This window comes from Camelus bactrianus, chromosome 11 (assembly GCF_048773025.1).
Source record: "Camelus bactrianus isolate YW-2024 breed Bactrian camel chromosome 11, ASM4877302v1, whole genome shotgun sequence".
Classification (NCBI taxonomy): Eukaryota; Metazoa; Chordata; class Mammalia; order Artiodactyla; family Camelidae; genus Camelus; species Camelus bactrianus.
Window position 1 is genome coordinate 84,188,611 of NC_133549.1, and position 21,495 is coordinate 84,210,105.

General features: G+C 46.6%; 1 pseudogene; it reads left to right on the plus strand.

The window, feature by feature from the left end:
* The first annotated feature begins 2,631 nt into the window (after positions 1–2,631).
* Positions 2,632–21,495, plus strand: part of LOC105080835 (zinc finger protein 532 pseudogene) — a 61,070-nt pseudogene continuing 42,206 nt past the window's right edge.

Genomic DNA, 21,495 nt, shown 5'->3' on the forward strand with positions numbered 1-21,495 from the left:
GATCCTTACCTATATTCAGATGTGTGTGGGTATATTTGGTTGAGCAGGCCCCACCTAAAAGGGAGAAACTTCAGCAGAGGGCCAATACAACCTGACAGCAAAGCATTCTCATGGGAGGGGGTGGGGGTGTGGTTGGGAGGGTGGATGATTATGAAGAAAGTCAGGTAGATCTCACTCCAGTGGGGCCCACAGGATCACCATGCTTCGTGCTAGGAGACAGGATGATGAGATGGTATAGAATAATCTGCTTTACTGAAAACTATACAACACTGAGGCATCATAGTCTGTACCCTTATATCTGAGGGTGTCCCATATCCAAGGGTGACCCAGAAGATAGCCCACTCTCAGCCTCACCACTGACCACAGCTATTCCATCATGGAATAAGACTGCCAGGCAAAGCACAATAAAATGTGCCTCTAAAAAAATTATTTGTAGTTTATCTTAAGTTAAAATTTAACTTGCAATCCTGTTTTTTCTTTGTTTGTTTTTGCTAAATCTAATAAATCTATTACAAAGTTCACACTGTTTGGGGGGCACAAAGTACCTCACCGAAGTTGCCCCTGGGGGCTTTGCTGGGGGCTATATTGTAAGGCAAGTAGCTCGTGGTAAGAACCAGTGAAATGTCAGTGAGTATTTCCGGAAGTGTGATGCCATTAGTCCCACGGGCTTGTGTAGTTTGGGAAAACTTAGTTTAAACATGTATACATTTTTACAAAAAATTGAAATATAGTCATGGTGGACCTTAAGACAACTCTTGCACTGTTTTTTTTTTATTAAAGTATAATTATATACAGTAAAATTCACCCTTTATAATATATAGTTTTCACAAATAATACAGTCACACAGACAATCAAGATATGGGATGGTTCCATCATCCTCACAATGCTGCTGTACCCAGTTTTGGTCTTATGATTACCTTAATATATACAGAAAAAGCATTAGACAAAATTTGACATATGCATCATAAGTCTCTTACTAGGCTAGAAAAAGAAGGAATCTCCCTTAGTATGATACAGAATAGTCTACAAAAATACATAAAATATCATACTTAAAGGTGAAATATTGAAAATATGAGCAAATGATACCAAATACCATTGCTTCTACTCAACATTATTCCAGAGATTTTTACCCAGTGCAATAAAATACATTTTAAAAAGATATAAGGGCTTGAAAAAATTTGATTGTCATACTTCACAGATGACATGTGGTAAATTAAAACACCAAAAAGAATTTATAGAAACACTATTCAAATTAACAAGTGAATTCAGACCCTATAAAAATTGCTGGAAAGCATTTACATAAACGTAAGTTTTACTTTCATGTGACAGCAAAAACAATTTTTCAAAAACAAAAAATTAAGCAAGTAATACTTGCACATCATACATATCCAACCAAAGACTTGTGTCTAGTCTGTATAAAGAACACTTACAACTCAGTAAGTCAAACAATCCAATAAAAATAGAGACTCTTATAAAGAAGCTATATGAATGGCAAATAAGCAAATGAAAAATGGCTCAAAATCTTCATCATTAGGGAAATGAAAATTAAAATCACAGTAAGATACTACCATACATCCACTAAATGGCTAAAATTCAGAAGCCACCCACACCAAGTGTAAACGAAGATGTAGAGCAACTAGAACTCCCATATGCTGCTGGCAGGAATTAAAATGGTACAAGCACTCTGGAAAACAGTTTGGAAAGTTCTTAAAAAGTCCAACAGATACCTATCATAAATCCCACCAATTCTACTCCCAGAAATTTAGCCAAGAGAAATGAAACATGTCCAACAAACACATGTACTTGAATATTTATAGCAGCTTTATTTATAATAGCCCCACATTGGAGACAGCTCAAAAGTGCATCAACAGGTAAATGGATAAACAAATCATGATATCTCCAGACAATGGAATACTACTAAGTGATAAAAAGAGAGAATTATTAAGATGCATGACAACCTAATACTGTAAACAAGCCAAATGTTGACAGTCAAATGAATCAACTTTAATAAAAGCCATGCAATAGATCACCATAGAGCAATGAAAACAATGATTGCTACAGGCAGTGATATGGGTACATTTACAAACATAATAATAAGGGGAAAAAAGCAACACAAAAGAATACTGTAAGTTTTCATATACATAAAGTTTTTTTTTTAAAGATAAAACTTACGTATTTTGGTAGACCTTCGGGGCAGTGATTACTTTGGGGAAAAGAAGTCAGTGACTTAGAAGAGGCATGAAGTGGATTTGGGGGTGTTGAAAGTGGTCTATTGATATGGGTGGTGCCTTTATAAGTATGTTCATTTTGTCAGAATTTATTGAGCTATACATATGCCTTTTCCTTTTACTCTAGTTGTATTTTACTTTACTAAAATAATTTACTTTTTAAAAGTTTAGGAAGAAACTAAAAGGGTCTGAAAGACCTTGGTTACTGACCTTTAACGTAGACCCACTACTACTCTCTCAAATCTGGGTGATCACGTATACACGTGTCTTCGTCCTGAGCGCGCAGCCCCGCCCCCGGGCCACGGGAGCCAATCCGCGCGCGTGCTTCCCGGCCCCACCCCGGCGTCCTCCTCGGCCGCGCCCCTCCCTCCGCCCGCCCAACAGTCAGTTCGTCAGGCAGGCAGGCGGCAGTACGTCGAGCGGACGGCGGCTCTGAGGGTCTCAAGAGTGGCGCCCGCCCTGCTCCCTCCAGCAGCGGCGGCCGCGGTGGCGCGGTCCCTCCTGAGGCGCGGCGTGGGCAGAGCGGAGGCCGCGGAGCCTCGTGCCCAGCGTGGCGGAGGCGACCTGGCAGCCAACCTGGTTGCGGCGGCGGCGACAGCGGGCGCGGCCGCAAGGTGGTCCGCAGGCAGGTGTTCGCCGCGGGGCCGCGCTCCAGCAGCCCGCTACGTCGGCGAGGGCTCCCACGGCGTGGTGTGGTGAGTGTCCGCGCCCCGCGTGCCGGCCGCGTCCTCCCGCGCAGCACCCTGCCCGTTCTCGGCGCAAGCAGCTGCGGCGTCGCCCTGGACCGCGGCCCCAACCCCGAGCCCGGCACGGACCCTAGCCGGGCTGCCCGCTGTCCGCGCGCTGGGGGTCTCGGGCGCCGCCGGGCCGCTCGGCTGGGGTGTTGCTCGCGCCTTTCCCGGGCCGGCCTTCGCTCGGCGCGGGGAGTGGGGGAGTGGCGCTGCGGGGCGTGGGGTGTAGTGGCGCGGGAGGTGGGGTGGAGGCCGGGCCCGGGCACCCAGGGACCCTCGGGCGGGAATGGGGCTCCCACTCCAGGGTGCTGGCCTTACAGCCTTCCTTTGACATCCTTTTGTGAAGCCGCGAATTCCTTCAGATGCTAGCCGCAGAGGCCTTGGTCTGGAAAGCGGTTGGCAGTGGCCTGTGTGCACAATCCTGAAATCATGATCTTGTTTGCCCGTCACCTGCGTGTTCCGCGTACGGCTTCGGTTCACCACCTTCCGTGGTGCTAGTGGGAATTGCCCATCATGTCCTTGGGCCCTTAGAAGAAATTAGTGCTTAAATGTGTACTGAAAAAAGTTCTTAGTTTAATGACATGTCAGTTGAAAGGTTGTTTTTTTTTTTAATCTGATAAGAATTTTTCCTAGCCTGAAAGTGATTTAGATCGGGTAACTTTCTATCATGGTTGTCGATTTACGTCTCTAGTAGGTGAAATAACAAGTCCTCTTAGTGTAATTTTTTTTTTCCTTTCTTAAGTAAGATCCAAGTACAAATACTGGAATATTAGAATCCTGGGTCCAGATGATAGCTTTTAATCTTCAGGTTGATGATATTTAATATAAATTTAATCTATATTGTGCTTTATTAGTATTTAGTAAATGTTGGTTAACATTGCTGGGTTTATAAAGGATTTCTTGATTGAAATATTAATATTTGAATAACGGATATATTTACTCATTTGTTTAAAATTTTTTGAATTGAGATATAGTCAGTTACAGTGAGTCATTTTCTAGTATACATCATAATGTTTCAGTCATAAACATATGTATACATACATATATTTTCATTTCATGTTCTTTTTCATTAAAGGTTGCTATTAAGATATTGAGTATAGTTCCCTGTGCTATAGAGAAGAAATTTGATTTTTATCTGTTTTTTTAAATTTTATCTTCTTGATTTCTTGGTTGAAATATTAATAATATTTGACTCACTGATACTTTTAAAAGCTTAATGTTTCCAGAAGGACTTAAAAGATTTTAAGGAAGAAAAGCATTTTTTATTTTCTGAATCTGTTCTTTAGAAATTTTGCCTTTTCTGTGCAAAGTCCTTTCCTAATCATTCTGTAGAGGATATAAAGTGTGGAGTTTGAATTGAGCCTTTCTGAATGTGTGTGGTTTTGATAGGAAGACAATAGGTGCAAGTGACAATCTAAGCTGTGGAATCCAATCCTGGAAAAGGACTTAGATGGCAAATTGTGGAGGACTCTGTAGGCAGAAGGGAGTTTGATTTTATATTTGTGCAATAGAGAAGCATCAGAATTATTGAGAAGAAGCATGCACATGATCAGTTTTTAAATTTTGGGAGAATCTAGGTCAACACGGGTGGAAATGACAGGAGAAAACTGAATCAGGCTATGTGACCTTCTAGAGGTGAAGTGATGTAGTGACATGGAAGATGGAGATGTTAGAGTCAGTAACAGGCTCTTTTCAGCAGAGTGGTGGACTTTTCATCATGGCAGGTATGAGATGAAGCAAAGAATGATGAGGTCTTACAGAGTAAGAGGCTGAAGAGGTGAGATTTGGATTTGGGAGAGATTCTGAGACAGGACCTGGTGATGTAGTATGGGGAAGGTTGTTACTGAGCACGTACCCGACCTGTGTGCTAAGCAGTAGGATCGAAGTGGTTTTTATGCTTTGGTATTTACAGTCTAACAGGAAAGTAATCACCTTTCCTAACTATGATGAGGTGTAGAGTACTACCTTTTATACCCATAAAAAGTGGAGCCAAGGTTTGAGGAGTAGTCTGGGAGGGTTTCCTGCAGGAAGTGCTGTTAAGCTGGGACCTGGAGAATGGCTTGGAGCTAGCTGAGTGAAAGATAGGTAAGGGTGCTAAAGCATTTCAGGCACTACTTGTAGCAAATGGGTTGTAGAAATTGGGGAGTTCATGATTAAGATCCAGGGGTATTTCTCATGGTGTTGCACAGACAGGAAGAGCAGTTAAAGCTTCAGATATGGATATAACCAGGAACAAAAACTAGATCAAGGCAGCTACTCCCCTCCCTCTTTACATTTACAAAATCTTCTTGCACCCTGCATCTCTGCACAGCTGTTGTTTTTATTTCTTCTCCTTTCACTTTTACCACATCCCTGTGCACTTGGCAGAAGAGAGCTGACCCTAGCTTCCCAGAGGTGTGTGCCTTCAGAGCACTCTGACTCCTGGGGGAGGGAATCCGATCCAGCTTGGGCTAGTGTCCACCACTGGTCTGGGCACCTGAGGCCTAGGTGGAGTCATTTGATAAGGCTGAACCTCTCTAAGGTGGCAGAGTGAGGTGGGGGTGGTACTGTGATGTCTCCCGCTGACCTCTGACACTTACCAGGTCAGTTCTTGGTGCTGCTTCCCCTGCTGATCTTGTGCTGGGCCTAGGCCTGCTGTTGGGGGCTGGGGGAGGAGAAGAGAGGAGGGCAAAGTCGTTTAGTCAGGAGAGGGGCTTTGGGTTGCTTTTAAGGTGCTTCTGCTTTCCTGTCTCCAGCAGTATAGGGGTAGCAGCCAAACTGGGTGGCATTCTTTGCAATGTATTTAATATTTGACCCATTTATGACATGTGAGTTATGCTTCCTAACAATAAACACCCAAGAACCCACCACCCACTGACTGACTTCAGACCAGATTATCTGAGGCCCATGTTCTGATCTCTGGCTGGAAGTCTGTAAAGTAGAGCGGGTAAGAGTGTGGGCCCTGGACACCTGTATGGGGCCTGAGCTTGTTTTTCTCTCCTGTAGAGAGAGGGTAGCAATACCCACCTCATGGTTGGGAGGATTGGATGAAACACACAGATGAACACTGAGCCCTTAGCCTCGGGTTAGTGCTCTAGTTGTTACTCCCTGGAAGTGAATGGACCTGGTGAGACCAGTGTCCTCCCTCCCCTTAGTCTCTTGGACATTGTCCTAGAGTGCGAAGCAGTCTTTGGAAGTGAGATACTTCCAAAGTGGGTCACATAGTTGTGTGGTCTAGGGCAACATCCTCTCCTGGCAAGATTTATCAATTAGAGCATCTTGTCTGCCTGGCCCTGGTCCATGTTCCCGCCTGCCTGAGGAATGCTGCAGATGGTGTAGAGATGGACTGATAAGGTAATAGATTAATAAATTGTCACTTGGTGAAAACACTGATATGAGATGGTTCTGGACAGAGCCGCTAATTGCACCTGGGCTTCCCAGTTACTAATTAATTCAGCAAGCGGCGTCAGTATACACTAGGACAGATACTAGTTACTCAGCTACTTCAGTGAATAAAACACCTAATCCCCAGGCAGCTCATGGACGGTGGATGCCTGGCTTGGAGAGAGCCCATTCCATAGGTTGTTTGCTTTTGTTTCTGGTTTCCTTTGCTGTGCAAAAGCTTGTAAGTTTAATTAGGTCCCGTTTGTTTATTTCTGCTTTTATTTCTATTTCTGGGAGAATATTGCTGAGATATATGTGAGATAATGTTTTGCCTATGTTTTCTTCTAGGAGGTTTATTGTATCTTGTCTTATGTTTAAGTCTTTAATACATTTTGAGTTAATTATTATATATATGACGTGAGGGAGTTTCCTAGCTTCATTGATTTACATGCTGCTGTCCAGTTTTCCCAACGTTATTCTCGGAAGACACTGTCTTGATTCCATTGTATATTCTTGCCTCCTTTGTCAAAGATTAATTGACCAAAAGTTTGTGGGTTCATTTCTGGGCTCTTTTCTGCTCCATTGATACATACGTCTGTTTTTGTACCAACACCATGCTGTTTAGAAGATTGTAACTCTGTGGTATTGTCTGAAGTTTGGGAGGGTTATTCCTCCAGCCTCTTTCTTTTTCTTCAGTAATGATTTAGCAATTCTGGGTCTTTTGTGATTCCATGTAAATTTTCATATGATTTGTTCTAGTTCTGTGAAATACGTCCTGGGTAATTTGATAGGGATTACATTAAATCTGCAGATTGCCTTGGGCAGTATGACTATTTTAACAATATTGATTCTTCTAATCCAGGAGCATGGGATGTCTTTCCATTTTTTTGTCTTCTTTAATTTCCTTAATCAATGTTTTGTAGTTCTCCGTGTAGAAGTCTTTCACCTCCTTGGTTAGATTTATTCCTAGGTATTTTATTACTTTGGGTGCTATTTTAAAGGGGACTGTTTCTTTCTTTTCCTGTTGATTCATCTTTAGTGTAAAGAAGTGCAACTGATTTTGTACATTAATCTTGTACCCTGCTACCTTGCTGAATTCTTTGATTAGTTCTAGTATTTTTGTGTGGACCTTTTAGGGTTTTCTATATATAGTATCATGCCATCTGCATATAGTGAAAATTTCACTTCTTCTTTTCCAATTTATTTCTTTTTCTTGCCTGATTGCTGTGGTTAGGACTTCCAAGACTATGTTGAATAGGAGTGGTGAGAGTGGACAGCCTTGTCTGTTCCCAGATTTTAGTGGGAAGTTTTTTCAGTTTTTCACCGTTGAGTATTATGCTTGCTGTAGGTTTATCAAGAATAGTTTTTATTATGTTCAGATATGTTCCCTCTATACCCACTTCAGTGAGAGTTTTTATCATAAATGGGTGTTGAATTTTATCAAATGGTTTTTCTGCATCTATTGAGATGATCATGTATTTTGTGTCCTTTCTGTTGTTGATGTGGTGTATTATATTGATTGATTTGGTTATGTTGAACCATCCTTGTGCTTCTGGGATGAAGCCACCTTGATCATGGTGTATGATCTCTTTTATGTGCTGTTGGAATCTGTTTGCTAATATTTATTTGGTTGAGGATTTTTGCATCTATGTTCATCAGTGATATTGGTCTGTAATTTTCTTTTTTGGTAGTTTCTTTGTCTGGTTTTTGTGTCAGGGTGATGGTGGCTTCATAGAATGTGTTTGTGGGTACACCCTCCTTTTGAATCTTCTGGAAGAGTTTCAGAAGGACCAGTATCAGTTCCTCTTTATATATTTGGTAGAATTTCCCAGTGAGCCATCCACTCCTGAACTTTCATTTGTAGGGAGGTTTTTTTTATTGCTAATTCGATTTCATTTCTAATGCTCAGTTTGTGTTCAATTGATCAATTTCTTCTTGATTCAGTCTTGGTGGACTGTATGTTTCCAGAAACTTGCGCATTCCTTCCTGGTTATCCATTTTGTTTCTATATAGTTGTTCATAATGTTCTTATATGATATTTTGTATTTCTGTGGTACTGTTGGTTCTGGATTTTTGTTTGTAGGAAGTTTTAAAGTTTACTGATTCAGTAAATCTCCATATTAGTTATCAATCTGCTTTGGAGCTCTCCAGGCTTCCTGTAACTGGGTGTCTGTTTGCTTTCCCAGGTGAGGAAAAGTTTTCAGACATTGTTTCTTCAAATATGTTTTCTGCCCCCCTTTCTCATCTCCTTCTGGAGCTCCTATAATGAGAATGTTATTCTGCTTGAAGTTGTGCTGTTAATCCCGTACACTGTCTTCACTTTTTTCCCCCTTCATTTCCCTTTTTGCTTCCATGTTTGAGGGAGTTCCTCTTACCTGTCCTTGAGTTCACTAATTCTTTCTTGTGCTTCATCTGGTGTATTTTTAAATTCAGTTACTGTATTATTTAGTTCTGTGATTTCTGTTTTTAACTTTCCTGTATTTTCTCTTTGTTGAAGCTGTCACTGTGTTCATCCATTTTTCTCCTGAGTTCAGTGGGCTTTTTTATGAGTGTACTTTGAATTCTTCATCAGGCAAATTACTTGTCTTCATTTCATTAAGGTTTTTTCCTGAGGCTTTATCTTTTTATTTCATTTGGAACATTGTCCATAGTCCTCTGTTTCTTCATTTCACTTGATTCTCTGTGTTGGTTTCTATGCATTAAATAAAACAGCCACCTCTCCCAGGCTTGGAGAGTTGTGTGGGAGATGAACTTTGTCAGTTAAGCCTGCCTACTCTTGGTTGTCAATGAAACTGTGATTGTCCAAGCAGTGTATTTTATTTTTAACAGCTCCGAGCAATTGAGGGTGTGCCAAGACCAGTCACTACTATCCCAAAGGGGAGGCTCTCAGTCAGCAGCAAGATTCAGGCTGATTGGAACCCAAACCCTCCAGTAACAGCTTTTAAAGAATACAAATATTTTGAGTCTTGGGACTGGAAGTGTAGGCCCTTCTGGCCCCCAGAGCCAGGAAATCTGGAGAACAGTCACAAACAATAGGGCTTCAGATAAGTGTACAAGCTCCTTTCTGGAAAATGTCAGTGAGCTGTAGCAAGGCAGGCTGAGAGTGCAAAGATACCACTCCCACCCTGCCTTCCCTGAGTGCACCTCAGTAGCCTCCTGATGTGTGCCAAACCTGAAGCCTGCCTCCAAGTCCAAAGCTCTGACTAGCAAGTAGGCCTTTTTTTTTTACATAAAGGCTCGGAGGTGTGTCTCAGTCTAATATGCAGTGCCCTGAAAGTGGTAGCCTGCCCAGAAGTGTCCCTCCAACTGTTACAGCCCCATGGGACCCAGACATGCAATCGGTCCAGGCCTCCAGAGCCAGGTGATCAAGGAGCATCCCCTGAGTGGAAGCCACAAAAACTGGGTCACCAGTGTGTAGACATTCCCTGCTTGGAGATACTGGTACTCTGGAGCCCATCAGAGGGAGAGTGTGAAGATGGCTGGAGGGAGGCAGTGGGAGAGTGCAAAGATGACACCTGAATAAAGGGGGGGCAGAAGAAGAGAAAAAAAGAAGAAAGAAAAATAGCAAGACAGAGTGAAAGCAGGGAGGATGGCACCTACTGGCTGGAGCATAAAGTTGGCCCCCAAATGGAAGGGAAAAATAAAAAAAAGATGGTGCCTGCTGATTTTATTAAGGCAGAGGGAGAACAGGAAGATGGCACCCACCACCAGCCTCAGTCCCTGGGGAGTATCCCAGCAGCCCCTGCCCCAGGCCAGTGCTTCAAAATTAGGAAATGAGTCTCTTTCACATAAAGTCTGGGTGCTATTCAATGGGCTGCTTCTGCACTTGGCCCTGAGACCAAGAGCAGAAGCCCTTTAAGGGTGGTTCCTGAATTCACCACAGCCCAGTGGGTCTCACAGGCATGTGACCTGAGTGTCTTCCAAGTCAGGTGTTTTGGGGGTTTTTCTCTCAGTTGTTAGTCTTCAAAGTTTGAGTCCCCATGCTGGGGTACAAACCGTTCACACCTCAGGGAGAAATTCCCCATTTTGAGCTCCCTCCTGAGTGTGTCTGTCCACACCAGGGGTGGGGTTTCTGGTGAAATTGTGTCTCAGCCTTTCCCACCTGCTTTGATATGGTTTCCCTCTGGTTTGCCTGATGTCAAGGGGTTGCTCCACCATTTCTTAGGCTTTTCCAGAGGAAACTGTTCTACATGTAGCTGTAGATTTGGTGTCTTTGTGAGAGGAGGTGAGTTTAGGATTATGCCGTGGCGCCACCTTGAACTGAAACCTATTGTGTGTTTTAAATTTTGGTTTTCCATTGCTCAGTTCATTGCTAGTATTTGGAAGTATGATTAATTCTGTGTATTCATGTTTATGCATGGATCTTGTGTTCTGGGATCTTGCTAAAGCCATTTATTATAATTTATTATGAGTTTTCTTATAGATTCCTTGGAGTTTTCTCCATAGACAATGATGTCATCTGTAAATAATGGCAACTACATTTCTTCTTTTCTGATCGGTATGCCTTTATTTCCTTTTCTTGCTGTACTACACTAACTGAAACCTGTGGTACTAAGTTGCAAACTGATAGAAGAGAGCAAACATTCTAATGTTGTTTTCGAACTCAGGAAAAAGATTCATTCTTTGACTATTATGATGTTAGATGTGGGTGTTTTGTAGATGTTCTTTATTACGTTGAGGTAGTACCTTTCTATTCCTAGATTTCTGAGCATTTTTAATACAAATGGGTGTTGAATTTGTTTAATGCTTTTTCTGTATAAATTGATGTGACTGCATGGGTTCTCTTCTTTAGACTCTTCGTAGTGTAGATTCCACTGTTGAGTTTTGACTATTGAACCAGGCTTGCATTCCTGGAATAAATTCCACTTGGTGATAGTCTATTCATGTGGATGCTTATGGTAGATATTCTTGTGGATTTCTTGCAGGAGGCTAAATAACGGTTCCCCGATGAGGTCCATGTCTAATCACTTCTGTGACAATGTGTGAATGTTACCTTGTATGGCAAAGGGAGTTTGCAGAAGTAACTAAGTTAAAAATCTTGAAATGAGGTTATCATAAATTTTCTGGGTGTACTTAATATAAAAGGAAGGACACAGGAACTGAGTCAGAGAGACCATGAGATGAAAGAGGCAGAGACTAAAGTGATTCACTTTAAAGATGGAAGAAGGGACCAGCCACAAGGAAGGCAGGCATCCTCTGGAAGCCAGAAAGGGAAATGGAGTAGATTCTCCTGTAAGTTCTCAAAAGGAATCAGCCCTGCTGACACCTTGACTGATATCAGACTACTGAGCTGGAAAACATTACTATAATAAATTTGAGATATTTTAAGCTACTAAATAGTAATTAGTAATTTAATGATACAATTTATAATTTGTAATACTTTATAATATTTTTGTCTTGACATCCAGAGAGAAAGAACACACGTATATTTTGTTAAGAATTTGTGTGTGTGTGTATCCATATTCCTGGGGGTAGTTGTCAGAAATTTTCTTTTTTGAGCTGTCATTGTCAGGTTTTGGTATTACGTTATGCTGGCCTCAAAATACGCTGGGACAGATTTTGTGGAATTCGTGTTACTCTTTTGAAACATTTGGTGGAAATCTCCAGTGAATACATGGATCAGGAGATTTCTGTTTTGGAAGGACTCTACCTATGAATTGAGTTACTTTAAGAGTTTTACTATGTATTAGGTCATCTATTTCATCAGGGTTAAGTTTTGGTATTTTGTGATTTTCAAGGAATTTACCCATTTCATGTCTCTTTTCCATGTATGTGTATATGTGTGTATTGTGTGTGTGTGTATTTTTTGAGGTGTAGTCAGTTTACAATTTTGTTCATGTAATGCTTTAGTCATACATGAACATACATATATTTGTTTTCATATTCTATTTCATGAAAGCTTACTGCAAGATGTTGAATATAGTTCCCTGTGCTATACAGTATAAACCATTTGTTTATCTATTTTATATATTGTAGTTAGTATCTGCAAATCTCAAACTCCATATTTATTCCTTCCCTCTCCCTTCCCCTCTGATAACCATGTTTGTTTTCTCTGTCTGTGAGTGTGTTTCTGTTTTATAAATAAGTCCATATGTGTCTTCTCCTTTAGATTCCACATTTAAGTGATATATTATGGTATTTTTCTTTTGCTTTCTGGCTAACTTCACTTAGAATGATCATCTCCAAGTCTATCCATGTTGTTGTAAATGGCATTATTTTATTCTTGTTTATGGCTGAGTAGTATTCCATTGTATAAAACTACTACAGCTTACTTATCCAGTCATCTGTTGATGGACATTTAGGTTGTTTCCATGCCTTGGCTGTTGTAAATAGTGCTGCTATGAACATTGAGATGCATATATCTTTTCCAGTTGGAGTTTTCTCTGGGTATATGCACAAGAATGGGATTGCTGGACCATAGGGTAAGTCTATTTTTAGTTGTTTGAGGACTCTCCATACTGTTTTCCGTAATGGCTGCACTGAACTACATTCCCACCAACAGTGTAGGAGGGTTTCCTTACAGGAGGAACTATTTCATATGCAAATACAAATCTGTGTCAACACACATCCGGCTGTGAGTGGGAAAGGAAGAAATAGTAACTGTGGGTATCTGTGCAAACTCGTTAGCCCCAAAGGCCACAGCAAGATGGGTCGTCCTCCCTCAGTGGACAAGATGCTCCCACACAGAAATCCCACAAATTCCACAGTGATGCTGTCATTCCCCTTTTACACACCTTTAACAGGCACTCCGTGAGGTTCCTCTCAGCCCATTTCCCTTGTGTCCTTGGGATTAAGAGGGAGCTGCCTCCACCACTCCCCACATTGCAATAATCCCAGGAGACTAGAAGAGGCTCCCTCTACAATGGTGCAGAGAGGCAGGAAGCCCTGTCTCTCAGGCCAAGTCTTCCTCTTTGGTCAGGACACCAAGACAGGAAACCCTGGCCTGTCATCTGTCCACCTCAAGAAAGCAGAGAAAGCTCCCCAAAGACAAGGGCTGTCTCCAGGCTCCATTCTAGAGAACTGGTTAGTGTCCAGAGAGCTGAAAGGCACAAAAACAGCTCTCCATCCCTAGTTTTCTCAGGGATGCAGATGATGAGGGAATGCCCCACAGGCCTGTGGCCAATCAGGCTTGAGAGAAAAGGACAATGCAGGGGTCCCTGAGGAAAGTGAGAGCTGCAGGCTGCCAGGAGCAGTCTGAGGACCCCGTGTCAATGCGGAGGAAGATCTAGTCAGCAGCCTGTGGATCCATAACTCCTGGGAACAACTCATCCTCTTTCTCAGGACCCCTGTCTGTAGAGCAGTGCAGACAGGAATAAGACTACAGTGGTCTGAGATCATTCCCAAACAAAACTATCATTATTCACATTTTACATACAACCCCCCAAGGTGCTGCTCCCACCCACAGCCACCCAGACCCACCTCGCCTACCCTGTAACTCCCCACCACCCCACCCCACCCTGGCCCTGATGGTCCCCTCTTCTTCCTTGCCCTTCCTCCCTGCCCCCCACATCAGCTGGGGTCAGCACTGAATGAGGAGGAGCCCCTAAGGTCCCTGGGGTCCCCTTAGGGGGCTGGCACTGGAGGGGTGGCACGCTGTTCCCTGCTGGCTGCAGTGCCTGTTTCTCCTCCTCCTACCCCCTGTGACAAACAGGTCACACCTTCTCTTTTTTTGCCTGTAAGGGGTGAACCAACCCCAGTGTCAAGACTGGCCTCCCAGAGATCCCGAGGTCAGGCTTGGGCAGGGACAGCTTCCCAGCAGGCACTGGGCCTCCACTAGAGCCCGCGTCCTAGACTTGGCAGCTGGTGGAGGAGCTGGGCTGAGGCCAGTTCTTTGAGGGGAGGGGTTCTGGGAGCCCCCGAATCTCCAGGGCAGACAAATCTCAAGGGCCCTGGGGCAGAGCTCTGGGACATCCCCCAGGGCCACAGGCTGTACTGAGAGGCCAAGAGGAAGGCCAGGCTGGGGAGCTTCTCCTTGTCCTCACTGAACCCATCCCGTGGCCCTGGGGCCTCTTTAATAGGAGACCTCTCTCTGAGAACTGAGGCATCCCCGGGTCCCAGGCTCCGTGCAGTGTGCTTTTTACCCTGGGGAGGAGAGAGGGGCTGTCCAGTCTGGAATGGAGGGAAATCGTGATGTCCTGGAGAGATAATAAAGCGTTTGGTCCTGAACAGGCCACTGTCTGTTCGGTAGCACCTTTGAAGTTCCTTGAAATCAGTGTCTGGTGGGCTGTCTTCATCACTGACCCCTAGCTGGGGACCTTGGTCATGCGTCTGGGCATCTTGGCCAATGTCAAACTCACGAGGACCTCAGTCCAAAAGGAGAGAGCACTGTGACTGGTGGGTGCCCACACACCCAACTCCTCCTTCAGGGTCAGGAGTCATTTCTGCACCAGCTGGTAGGAAGGAGGTGGACAGTGACTGTACTGCATACACAGGTGAGGGGAGAAGGAGGGCTGGGCGGTGGCATGATGGCATTGGGGAGCAGGAGTGGGGATGTCTCCAGCACTCCAAAGTACAGACAGTGGAGCACTCCTGCTGTCCTCCTAGGCCTTACTCCAGCTGTGTGTCCTTCCTTTCCCTCTGGGCCCCAATCCTCTCCTTCCTATGGTCCTGCATTGCACCCAGTCCCTAGCAGAGCCTCCACAGTGCCAGGCCTTTCAGGCAGGGGAGGGATGAACAGAGCCATGTGGGCCTCCTGTTCTGTGGTCCCATTCCTTCCCCAGTTGACCTGGGTCCTTGCCTCCCTTGGTTACCTGGGTGTCCCTTGCCTTCCTTCTTCTACCTGGGGTCCATCCCTCCCTTGTCTCCCTGATTGTTCCTCCCTCCTCTGGCTCACCTCTTCACGGGTGAGTCCTTCTTCCTGTTCCAAATCCTCAGCTAGGACCAAGAGATCCAGCTGTGGTTGCTGGGAAAGCAAGTCCACCAGGAATTGAGGGTACAGCTGCCTCCACCTAAGATAGAAGGAAGAGGCTGTGAGTACCCTTGGCCTGGAGTAACTTGTGAGCCATAAATACCTGGAGGGAAAGTGAAAAACAGAGACCCAGCCCATTGTCCTCCACAAGGTGGCACGCTTTAAACCACTGAGGCAGTTGGCTACACACACACACACACACACACACACACACACACACACACTCACTCACTCACTCACTCATTCACTCACTCACTCACTCACTCACTCACTCACTCCTCACTCACACACACACACACAGCTCAGGGACAAGGTTCAGAGCTTAAATCCCAAAGGCCTGGGCAGAACCCCAATCCTGGTGCTGAGAGTGCCGGTCCTTGGAATCTGCAGCCCCCAGGCTCCAAGCCCAGCCCACCTTGGTGACAAAGTCTTCCTGGGAGCACAGCTTGTCAGTGTAGCTCAGGAGATCCGGGTCCGTGTAGGTCGTGTTCTTTTCCTGCTTCAGTTCATTTTTGTCCTCTTGGAATTCTGCATCGAGCTCCCCAGTGGCTGAGGGGACAGGCCCCACCAGCTCCTCCATGGTGTCCACATACTCTCAGTCTCAGGGGGAATCTCCTTAGGTTCCATGGTCTCCCAGGGACACTGGGATCTGTGTAGCTGTGGGGGGGTGGGCTGGGCCCTGGGGCCGACCTTGCTGGGCACACACACTGGGGCAGAGCAGGAGGAGGAAGTAAAGGTGAGGGGCTCCTGCGTCCAGCTCCTGATCACGCAGCGCTCGTGTCAGTTCGGACTGTTTGGACGACGTGGACATGGGTGTGGCTGGAATCAAGACTAGCCGCATCTTCACCCACAATGATGGGGAATGAGGAGGGAGAGGTAAGGGGGAGCTTCTGAGAGAGTCACGTGTGAGGAAGTGAAGTGAGAACCTTGACGAAATGAAGTCAGGAAGTGGGAAACTCCAATTTTCCAAGTGTCTCCCCATCCCGCCCACTTCCCAGGCAGACTTTATGTGGGGTCCTTAGGGAGGTGGGAGTGAAGTTACAAAACTGACCAAGTCAATACCCCAGAGTGACAAAGGGCAGCTGAGATCACTCTTGGTGGCTGTTGAGGTTGAAAGACCAGTGAGCCCCATGAGGGAAAAGGACTGATGCGGGGACGGTGGCCATCCCTAAGCCCCTGTTACCTTTGCATTCAGCTCCAGTGGGCACATGGGTACCTGGCTGGGGGCCCACTTTAGGGGCTGGGGGGCGCCCGAGGTTCCAGCCTTGGTGGGGCTGGAGGAGGCAGGCCCTGCACCCCCTTCATCCACTGCACCTGCTGAATCCGCATCTCCTCCTTTGCCTCAAACTCCATGACCCTGAGGGGTGAGGGAGGCACAGGCCATGTTGAGAAAAATGCCTGGGCTCTGGAGCCCACCAAGGGAGAAGAGATGGAGGAATCAGAAGAGGTTGTGCTGGGGACAGTCATGGCCTGCTCCTGGGGCAGATACCAGATCTGGGGACACCCCTGCCTCCCCAGCCCTGGACAGTGTTCAATAGCATAGACCCAGGTCGCTGAATTGAAACAGGCCTGCATGGAAGGCCCACAGAGGAGACCAGGAAGGTGTCACATGGACTGTCCTGGGAGCACTACCTGGATGTGATGTCTTGTGTGACAGTGTGACTCCTGGGAGAATGGAAGCCCTGGAGGGCAGGGCTGTTGTCTGCTGGATGCATTAAATGATGGTTTTTCCTAGAGAAGGGCAGGTCCTTAGTGGACCTTCCTATTAGTCTGAGGAATGAATGAGCCCAACCCACCCCATCACAAAGATCTGAGTGGGCCTGGGACCCCACTTCTCCCTCCCTGCTCTCATTCTCCTAGGACAGGGACAGCTAGTGGAATTACCTACCCCCTTTGAAATGGGAAAAGAGTTCCACCCAAGGCCAAAGTCCCAGTGACACAGGAGGCAGAGGCTTCCACATGGGCAGGAGAACAATGACCAGTTAGTCCAAAAACAGCCCCTCCAGTTGACCTTTCCAGGACCCAGGGCCCCAGAAAGCACTTTCCATGAAGGACCCCCTCTGTTCCTAGCCCTCCTAGGGCCTGATCCTCTCTTGACCCCAGTGTGCAGAGAGGCAAACTAAGGCTCAGAGAGGTACAGTGACAATCCCACTTGTGACTGCTAGTAGACGGCTGAGTTACCAATGTACCATGAGGGCAGAGTGCTCAACTTTGGAACAGATGGTCCAGCACCTGCTGGGCGGTGGTAAAAGTTCAATAATTGCCCAGAAATGTGTTCACATAGGAGGGGTGGCCACCCAGGACAGCAGGCAGCAGGTTTGCCACTAGGTTCTCCAGCCTTTGTTGCTGGAGGCCCCACACCCTATAGGTCTCATCTGTGCTCACTGATGATACATCTTCCCCCTGGGGAGGAAAGAGGACAGACATTAGTCAGAGGCAGCACAGGGGACCACCAGGGGTTTGGGAATGGAGCTCAGACTGAATCCTCAAGCCTTAAGCTCTTGTGCCTCAGGTGGAACAGGGGAGCCCTGAGCAGATTCAAGTTTCTCGCATCACCAGTACAAGGGTTGGTGGGCGATGATTAAATGCTTTAATATCTCAGATCACTTTGTCAGCACAGCAGTGACAGCACCTCCCTGCATGAATTGCATCATCCCTGTGACTGCTGTCAAAACATCCCTTTCTAGAGATGAGAACAGAGGCTGATCCTGGGATGGGAGGGATCAAGATTGTCAGGCAAATGTGGATACGTGGGGATGGAGGAAAACGGGACAATGTAGAAAAATACAGAAACACACTTGATGGAACATGAACTGAAGTTTTGTCAAAGTCTCTTTCTGAGATTGATTCATATGTGGTCACTGACTTTGCATCTGGCCAGGGCAGGGCCTGGGCTGTGAGGGCAGGTGGGGGAGACAGGGAATCAGATTCCTTTACCAGCAGGTGTCTAAGAGGCAGCCCAGGGGAGGAGCGGGGCAGCTCTGGGACCAGCTCTGGGACCCGGGGCTTCCTAGGATGGAGTCTCGTCACTCGCACTCACCCAGAGCCCGTCCTGGGCCCTGTTGGTGTCGTGGGGCACCTGCCCCTCATGCAGGGAGAAGGAGCAGGGGACTCCATGGACCAAGTCCTGACCCATGTGCTATGTGGAATCCTGCAAACACAGTGCCCAGCAGCCATGCAGAAATCTCAGAGCCCTGTCTGATTGTCTTGACTGGTTCTCAGACCCATAATGCATCTCCTGTCCTGACACACACAAATCACTCTCTGTAGAGACCTCCATCAGGGACAAAAAGCTGACAACGTGAGGGCCTTGGATTCCCAGTGGCACAGATGAGACCCCTCAGGAGTCCTCTTTCCCCCCTGCCAGCCCTGTCCTCAGGTGTGGCCATGACAGGACAGGGTTACCACGTGTTCAATAACCTGTTTCTGCCCAAAGGGGACACCTCCCCTCAAGTCCCCCTACCCTGAGATGGAGTGGGCCTGCCCAGGGAGGGCTCCCAGAGGAGACTGGGCCAGGACTGGCCTGCTCCAGGGCACCCTGTGTTACCTTAGGTGACCTCCTCATAACAGATCAGAGGCGTCGGGATTGATGGTTCAGCCAACACCTACAGCCTCTCAGAAACCTCTCACTCCAGGGTTTCCTGGAGGAGAAGCCCCGGGAGGTCATGAAACAGAGAAAATGTTTCTCTGTGAAATGTCTCCAGCCAAGTGCGCTGGCTCTGGGGCCGTCACTAGAATGTGGGTGCCTGGTAACCAGGTTCCATTTCTGTTGGGATCTGTTGTCAAGGAAGTGACATCATTTCCTGGGGTCCACTTCCTGGAACCCCCTCCTCAGACAACACCTCCACACACAGCCCTCTGGGCTGCTGTCTGCTCACCCCTTCTCCTCGCAAACCCACATCTTCCACAGTTACAGCAGCCCCGCCCTCTCCACAGCTTCCAGGGAGGGTTTGTTTGCAACTGTGAGGAGACGACCTGTTTTCCAGACTCAAGTCCTCATTCTTACCTGTTCTCCATCTTGGATTTATTCTGGTGTTTCTCCAGGATGGTCTCCCCTACTGCACAGTAGGGTTGATTCTAACTTATATTTCTAGGGATGTCCTCAGATGCATGAGAAATAAGACCTGAAAAGTGTGGGAGTGGTGACACTTGTAGGTGATGCCTCCAACCCCCTGTTTTTTGTCTTATTAGCACCCTCACATCTGTTCCTCTCCTGACCCCACCCCCTAGTCCTTATTTAATGTCACTGTGCATGTGTGTCTATGTGTTTGTGTTTTTGTGTGTGTGATTTTGCACACCTGTAAGCCAGGGCTCACTCTCTGTGTGGCCTGCAGAAAACTGCCCTCACATGGGAGGGATGGACAAGAGCTTCCTGAGGTCTGACAGTTTCTAATTTCCAAAGCATACCTGAGGAAAGTGATTCAAGCCTTGGCCAGCAGGTCAGAGCACCATGACTCCAGGCCATACAGGTAGCAGGGCTGGAGCTGGGATCACAGACTCACACAGTCTGGTTCCACTGTCCACACTCAGAACCACAGTGTTGGGGGCAGGGAGACTGTCCCCTTCATGGGCACACAGCCTGGCAGGATCACCTTCTCTGGCTGGACACACAGTGGTGCAGGGACAGATGGACAGTAGAAGGGTTGCTGTCACCAGAGATATTTGACAGTCTCATTTGGTGCTGCCTCTGTGTTCCTGTCCTCACATGCCTCTCCCCAAGTTCCAGCCCCAGTATAAACAATCACCTTCCCCAGGAACAATAGGATTTTTTATCCACAAGAGCAGGAAGACCCTCAGCCTTGGTGGAAACTCCCTGGGAATCAGTTTCTTCCAATGATTTCATGAGGAAGGTGTATCAAATTTGATCTACTCTCATAAGTGTCTAAGGTTCAGTTGGCTCCAAGCTGCCTTTTGGAACTCTCTTCCCACCCCTCCCTGATCTTTGCAGCAGCTCCATCTCCCCACCTGCTCAAACAAGAACTTCTAGGGCTCTGTCTGCTCCCTCTTTCTTCCTCACCCCACATGCAGTCAGCTCCTCCCCTGTCCCTGGGTCCCAACTCCAAATGCATTCATCGCCTCTCTGTATCTCCCTCCCCCTCCTGTCCAGGCCACCACTGACACTGTCCTGGATTCATGCTCTTTGCTTCCCTTTCTCACTCCCTCTGATCCAAAGGATGGAAGTTTAAAAGAGAAATCTGTTCCTGTCACTCTGCTAACACGAAGAAATGTCTCAGAGACACTTAGCGGAAAAGCCCCAATCCTAGCCAAGTCCTCAGAAGCATCCCCAGAAGGTAGCATCTTCATCCTTTGGGTTTACACAGTGATAAAATGCCGTGATACCCAGACAGAGTAAATCAATCAAAATTTAATTTCATTGACACATAAAAGAAGAGGTTTACGGGCAAGAAAAACTGCTCATGGAGATGGGTGTGTCCATGAACAGGGTGATCTGATTCGTTAGGGATTGTGTCTAGCTGGACGCCTGATTCTGGGGAAGGAGTTATCTGCCAGGTGAGCAAAGGCTCCAGGCAGATGTAAGTCCCCTAATCCCTGACTCTGGGAAAGTGGGGGTTCAGCTCGGAGAGGCTGCAGGCCAGGCTGTACCTGACGTAGGATGGGATGAGATGGGAAGGGCTGAGCCTCTCACATTCATTTCACAGAGCATCTGGGGTCTCCACTTTGTAGCTCTTACCTCAGTAGGAATGGTGACACTTGGGTATCCCATCACCGAAGTGGAGCAGATGTGAGTCTGGGATCCAGTGAGACCTGGGACCACACCTCACTTGTGGACACCTGAAGCCCCATCCCTCATGAGGGCACAGAGTCACAGAGGCACTGTCACAGAGTGTGGTGTGCAGAGTCAAGGTGGATAAGCCTCCTGTGAGCTCCCTGGTGGCCAAGGGGACAAGGGCTTCACCCCTCAGTCTTGACTCTATTGTGGATCAGTGGCCCTCTGGCAAACCTATGATGCCCACTAAAGACATAATGGTTTACATGTCTCTGGTTGCCTAGGGCCACCTTAGGCCCCTGCTCTGTAGAGACATGTCTGAAAAGTAGTGAACTGGCCTCAGCATTCTCCCACCAGGACCCTTCTGGGAAATTCCATCCTGGCCCCTCCACTGACTCCTCCACATCTTGCTCTCCTCCCCTCTGTGTTTCTATATGTGCTTCTACCTCCACACTTTATCTTTTGCTATTTTCTCAGTTTGGGATGTGCATTTTTTTCCCTTGACTCAGCTCATGGGCTCATCTCAACCCGTGTGGA